The 7,211-nt window shown below is 37.6% G+C and overlaps 1 pseudogene; it reads right to left on the minus strand.

Moving 5' to 3' along the window:
- Window positions 1,450–6,927, minus strand: LOC107616038 (annotated as a pseudogene).

The raw sequence follows: 7,211 nt of genomic DNA on the forward strand, positions 1-7,211 counted from the left end.
TATAATATATTTGTGTATAAATATATTATTTAATTTATTTTTAATGTATATTTTATATTTTGATATATATTTTATATAAACAATTAATTTTTGTGTGTGTATACAATGCATGGCTAATTTTTTTAGATATTGGAGGAGTGTGTGAGTTGTGCTTGGTTATGGTATATACAGGTGTTAGACACAGGTGTGGGACAGGGAGAAATCGGACCGTCCGAATTCTTTGTTAAAAAATTCGTTGATCACAAATCGGACCGTCCGATTAGTTTTTGTTAAACGGACCCTCTGTTAACAATGTTTTTTTATTTTTCCTTTAAAACAAAACGGACCCTCCGTTTTTAGTTTTTTTTTTAAAAATCAAAACGGACCGTCCGAATTTTATAAAAAAATTATTTTTTTGTATATCTCCTCTAATCGGACCGTCCGAGTTCCTTGTTCTAAATCGTTCGGTCCGATTTCAGCCTCCTAACACCACATGCAGGAAAAGCACCCCTATTCTTCATAATGCTGTTACACCCTACACCTTCCTCCATATTAAAAATAAAAAGCGACAATGCATTGTACATATTTATGATAGTTACAGAATTAGTTCTGAATGCCTATAAACTGAAATATGTGCACGCTTTTTATTACCAGTCTTATAAGTTTCCTCTGAATTAATTTAAGATCGATGTCGAGATAATATAATAATAGTATTGTAATATCCTTTTTGGATGACTATTATAATCTTCTTTGTTTATATTTTATACAAACTACCATGCTGAGTTTTGTATTCGTAGCTAATTCAACAAATATCTTTTTTTTTTCTTTTGAAGTATCCGTATTAATTCTAAAGAGATCCAAAAATACTAAAAACAATAATAATAAAAATCCATGATCATTGTCTACATAGCATATCTAAAAATTTCTTAGTATTGGCATTCTAGATATCACCATGTATACAAGTGATCATGAATCTTTAGTCGTTCCCAATATTTCTGGATCTCTAGAATTATTACCGATAAAAATATAGATAGACGTCATAATGTATTAGAATTTTTATACTATCAAACAACTAAATTAACTGTTTGGATGAAGAGGGAAAAAAAATGCTAAAATATAAAGAAAAAGATCGAGAAAACAAATGAAAGCAGAAACACTTGCATATAGTTCCATTGTGATTATTAATACAATTGAAACAGATAGAATATGCAAACATGAGAGCCAAGCAGAGCTAACTCTTCTCCTTGAAGCCTCAAGTTGTGTTGAACCATTCACACCAGTCTTAGATACTTTCCAGTGAAAGATTCGATTCAGAATTGAATTGAGTAGTCACACATGCTACTATAATACAAATAGGTAACTTTTCTACAAGTTTAAATCAAACAAGGGGAAAATAAAAAAGCAGAGAAAGAAAACCTAAGCAAATGCTATCACTCATTATTGTTTTGCAACCATGAATCCCAAGGGAAGTTAAAGTGCAAGAATACCAACATCAAAACCTTCTTTCTTTTTCCCTCGAATTCTTATACTAGCAACAATAAATATCCTCCAATTTTCCAAAAATCTGGCCATTATTGTGGTATCACAAAGAATAGCGAGATGCCTGTAATTGACATAAGATCCATCAAAAGAGATGACAGCACGCAATTCATTCAGAAGAGCCCGCCGAACTGCCTCAATTCCAAGGACTTCAATAATTTCAATAAGGTGGTTGCTTATGGTCCTTGTTGCATCAACTTGCTCATGGCACATTGCAGCTAAAAGGTTTACACCTTCAGTTTCAAGCATCCATTCCTTATGAGTCTGAAAACCTTCATTGTCATCAAATTTTGGAACGTCAATACTTTTTAAAAAAACTTTGCTGATGCCAGGGATGCCACGTAATGTCATCTCAGTAAGCATGTTGCTTTCTATTCTCTTTAAGAAACCATCATCAGCAGAATCATCCTGAATCTCTCCCCGGTGGGCTTCATCATTCACGATTCGGATACGAAGTATGAGCTTTTCAGCATTGTCATCATTGAAAATACATTTCAAATCATCATCAAACACATGTTTTATCTCCTCAGCGATGTCAGCCATGCTCAACTTCTTATCCACCATCATCTCTCGGTTTAATTCTATGCGAAGCAACCAAGGTGACATTCTTTCAAGAGCAACTTCTTCATCAGGCATTTCATTGTACAACTTCACAAAATCAACATCTTCTTCAATTACAGTATACAATGGGTCTGGATCATACCACACCTCTGTAGCTTGTGTCACTCTCCTAAGTGTAGTAAGCTCTAACTCACACTGCACACGTTTGGCCTCCTCTGAAGTCCTACTAACCTCAGGTTTCAAATACACAGACAAGGAAGGTGTTTTGATTCTCTTGGCCACATTAATAATTTCTGTTAACCTGGGAACACCAAGTGTAACATTCTTAGCACTTACACCAGCATAGTGGAATGTGTTGAGAGTCATCTGAGTAGCCGGCTCCCCAATAGATTGTGCCGCCACACAACCAATCATTTCCCCCGCAGTTACTAGTGACTGCTGAGGAGATCATCACCAGGAACAACTTTAAGTCTCTCCTGTAGCTTATCAACAGCTTCTACAATTTCAATCGGGTCCATATCAGAAGGCCTTCGAAAGTCAATCTTAAATGTCTTCTGAGCATTCCTGATAAGCCTCTTAAGGTTAACAGGCAGTGGAAGAGAACTAGTACCAGTAGTGGCAATCTCATTTGCAAGCAGATGTCTATCATGTTCAAGCATTTCAAATTCATCCTCAAGTAAATTACGAAGCTCTATGCTGGATTTCAAGTCTTCAATAGGCCCTTCAAGCATGTAACTAGGATTCCAGTTCTCCTTATCAAACTCATACTTAAAGGTCCTATCAAAGTCTGACTTTTTCATTTTCAGGGAATCAAGATTCTGTGTTTCAATCCAAACAGCATCCATACCATCTTCTCCATAGAGAAATTGTATGACATCTCCTACGGAGTTCCTAACAGTTCCATCGTATTTGACCATAATATCCTCCATAGCCTTCACAAGCCGCCTTTGGATGTATCCAGTTTCAGAGGTCTTCACTGCAGTATCAATAACACCTTCCCTACCTCCCATGGCATGGAAAAAGAACTCTTGTGGGGTCAGCCCTCGAAGATACGAGTTCTCCACAAAGCCTCGGCTTTCAGGCCCATAATCATCTTTTGTAAAGTGTGGCAGTGTCCTATCTATGAACCCAAATGGAATTCGCTTGCCTTCAACATTCTGTTGACCAAGACAAGCAGTCATCTGAGATATGTTGATAAAACTTCCTTTGGAACCAGCTGTCACCATTGCTTTCAGATTATTGCTCTCAGATAAACTTGTCTGCGCTTTTTTCCCGGCATCATTACGAGCTTCGTTCAGCACCTAAGATTGCCAATAACATGAAACATCATATTCAAGCAAATGCAGCATTTAGTAATATATCAAAGTGACCTGCAATATAATTGAATCACCTCATTCACTTTCTTCTCAAATGTATCCATCATTGTCTGACCGGGTTCAGACTCCAACTTCTTTTCTTGAGCATCCCTAAATAGTGTTTTCACTTTCTCTTTTGCCACTGAAATAGTCTGGTTAATAACCTCCATAGTCGAAGCGTCCGCAATCGAATCACCAATTCCAATGCTAAAAGAATTCTGCAGAAGCCAGTAGTTTACAAGCCACTGAGTGTGACCAAGAAATTTACGAGCTGCATCGGGGCCAGCGTCTTCCCTGTATTCAAGCCAACATTAGCGAGGGTGTGCAAAGAAGAAAGTAACTGAATTATTACAGTTTCCAAAGCCACGTTTACCAAGATCATTAGATCAATTCAACCCTTTGCAAAGTTGTAAAGATGAATGGAACATTAACATTTTATATAGTGATGTTGCATACCAAATGACATGAATGAGACTTCCAGTAGATGCTCCAAGTGTCTTTTTGCAAAGAGTTCCGGTAAGTAGTTCCCCTTTTTCAATTCTGACCATAGTATCCCCTGGAGTTATTGATGATCCTCCTTCGTTATCATCATGCCAGCTAGAATACCTAGTTAAATTTATTTGCTTGGGAATAATAAGATTGAAAACTTGTTTCCCAGTCCACAATGGTTCTGGCTTCAATATTGCTGGTGTAGGAACATTCCCGTCGAAATCTTCCCACCACATTAGAATGTTCATAAATACATCCTTTAAAAAAGAAAAAGGAAAACAAAAAATTCATTAATCTGAGTAGCTTGTACAAGAACTTCTTCATATATCAAGTAACTGCAGCAATATATAAAAATTCGGTGAATAATACCTTTGTGATGAAGGTATCTCTCTTGGTGATTTTTCTGCATCCTAATAGTGTGTCTTGAACAATATCCATTACTGGTCTGTTTGATTGAGGAGATACAATGCATTTAGGCACCATCATGAGCTCCAACACCTCTGCTCTGGTTTCAAATGACTGAGGAACATGCATGTTCATTTCATCCCCATCAAAATCAGCATTATAAGGCCTAGTTACCGACAAATTAAGCCGAAACGTAGAATAAGGCATGATTTTGATTCTGTGCCCCATAGTGGACATTTTATGAAGACTAGGCTGACGATTCAAGAGAACTAAGTCTCCGTCCATCAAATGGCGCTCCACCTAAAATCACAACAATTGAAACTATTAGCAGACATCAAGAGGAAACCTTTTTAAAATAAGAAGAGAAACTGGTATCATCTAAAACACAATGCCTTGTATCCTATCTCCAAATGGGGATGGCAACTTTTCTTCAAATATCTGAGATCAAGCCTTTGCCCATCATCACGAATGATGTACTTGGCACCAGTTTTCCCAGGTGGGGGATTGGGTCCATACTCTACAAGCTCCTTCAACCTGTTTTTCACATTTTTTTGTAAATTAAAATTCTTTGTTTGGTTAATAATTATACAAAATGTTTTAAAAGCCAAGCAAGTAGAAAACCATATCCAAAGGACAACCTTTCAATATTATATGGAGTTACAGTCTCAGGGTATGTAAGGTTCAAAGCAATACTCCATGGCACTCCAAGTTCATCAATGTTAATGTTCGGCTCTGGTGTAATAACCGTTCGAGCAGAAAAATCAACTCTTTTCCCCATCAAATTTCCTCTAATCCGACCTTCTTTGGCTTTAAGCCTGCTACAAATTGATTTGATAGGCCTTCCTGTTCTTTGAGTAGCCTGTGAAAATTTTATCGAAATTCCAAATTCAACGGTTATAAAGGTAATGCAGATTATATCAGTAGCAAACGGCGGCATATGAACACAATCATACTCTTGGCAGTCCCGGCAACTCGTTATCAAAATATGCGGTTATATGGAACTGCAACAACAGAGAAAACTCGGAAAGAATATGCTGAGGTGATCCATTTTTCTCATGTCTCTTCAAATTTTCATTGTGCTTGATGATTGTGGCTAACTGATGAGTCAAGTCATCCTACATGCACCAACAATAACATAATCTAGGTAAGATAAAGATGAAAATGTTATCACTCATCACTATCATTGGTAAAGGATTAATTAAATTTAAAGAGCTTAGAAAACTTGTACAGCAAGTAAAGACAGTGCAAGAGAAGAGAACACTTTCCTCACACCTACAAGATGAGTGCATCATAACAGAAGGTCTCACTGGTGGAGGAGGAATTGGAAGAACTTGCAAGATCATCCAATCAGGACGCGCAAACTGCGGATTCAAGCCCAACAATTCGCAGTCCTCGTCGCTTATCCTTTTTAGAACACCAAGAACCTTCAATTGATTCAACATGTCTATTTATTATTTATTATTTACTATTTAGCAACAAACATAGAAGTCAACATAATAATAAAAATTCCGAACACGGATCAAATGTCAATTATTACCCTTTCTGCAGAAAGAATCTGTTTCCTTTCTTCGGGATTAGGAAGCTGTTCATGGTCATTGTTTTTGTTCCTCGGAGCTTTATACTCAGCAATCATTTTAATACCCTTAATAGTAATCTTGGGCTGCAAGGCACCGCAGCCAATTCGAACCAGCTCCTCAGAATCTTCACCACCTTGACACTTGCTTATGTTTTTGCAAGCATCCAAGATCCTCTGCAGCCTGTTTTTAGGGTTCCCAATCTTCAAAGCTTGTTCAAACTTCTTATCCTGCTCCAAAACCATAGTCAACTTAGAGAGAGACTACTAAACAAGAATTCAGATAAAATTCAAATTGAACAAAAGCAACTAAGCTCCTTCCTCCTATTAACTCAATGCATGGTTCTCAAAACATTTGAAATCGGACCTCACGCGCCAAAATCTTGGAGCAGTTGAAGCAAACACAACGCATGACGGTGAGCACCGTCTTCAAGAAACCAACGTGAAACATTGGCTTAGCGAGCTCCAAGTGACCGAAATGCCCCGGGCACTCAGCCATATCAGCCGTACACGTGGCACACCGGATCTTCCTATCAACGGTTCCAAGGCGAGGGTCGCTCAACCCTCCGACCTTTGGCTTCCCCTTCTCCGAGCTCTTCCCGTGCTCGATTTCCACCACAGAGTTTCTCCTCTGCACACACACACACACACAATCACGATCACAATACATAATCACAATCATTGTGGTTTCTTCAAGTTCGAGGGTTTTGAAATGTTTTAAGTTGGAAAACATTACGATTTCATCGGGGCTGAGAATTCCGAACTGAACCGTACGGACATTTGCAGTTTCCGCCGGCGAATAAGGAAACCTAATATCCATGGCAACCAGAACGGTGATGGAAAAGAAAATGCAGTTATTATTTGTTTATTCTTTATAACACAGAACTGATTTTTGCTTCGAATTTATGTGTTCATGTTCTTTTGAAGTTTGATCAATAGTTCTTGTTTTCTTTTTTGTTCTTTCTTTCAATTTCGGTCTTCAGGCTCGGAACATATCAAAAACCCTGGCAGAGGCGAGACGAGAGAGTTTTCTTTCTCTCGCGTTGCATAAATGACACAGAGAACAGTCAACGCCCAAAGACTCTATGATGGTATATTTATAAGCGCTGACGGGGAGGAGTTGTTACGGTGCGCATGAATGTAGGGTATTTAACTAGTCCGGCCACAAGTCCACAACCTTTTAATAAAATAATAGACAAAGCATTCATTTCAAGAAAAAAAAATATTTTCACATCGGAAAATTAATAGATAAAGCATTAATAAAATATTTTCTATAAAAAAATATATAATATACTAATTTAATATCTCTA

Source organism: Arachis ipaensis, chromosome B09 (assembly GCF_000816755.2).
Source record: "Arachis ipaensis cultivar K30076 chromosome B09, Araip1.1, whole genome shotgun sequence".
NCBI classification, from domain to species: Eukaryota; Viridiplantae; Streptophyta; class Magnoliopsida; order Fabales; family Fabaceae; genus Arachis; species Arachis ipaensis.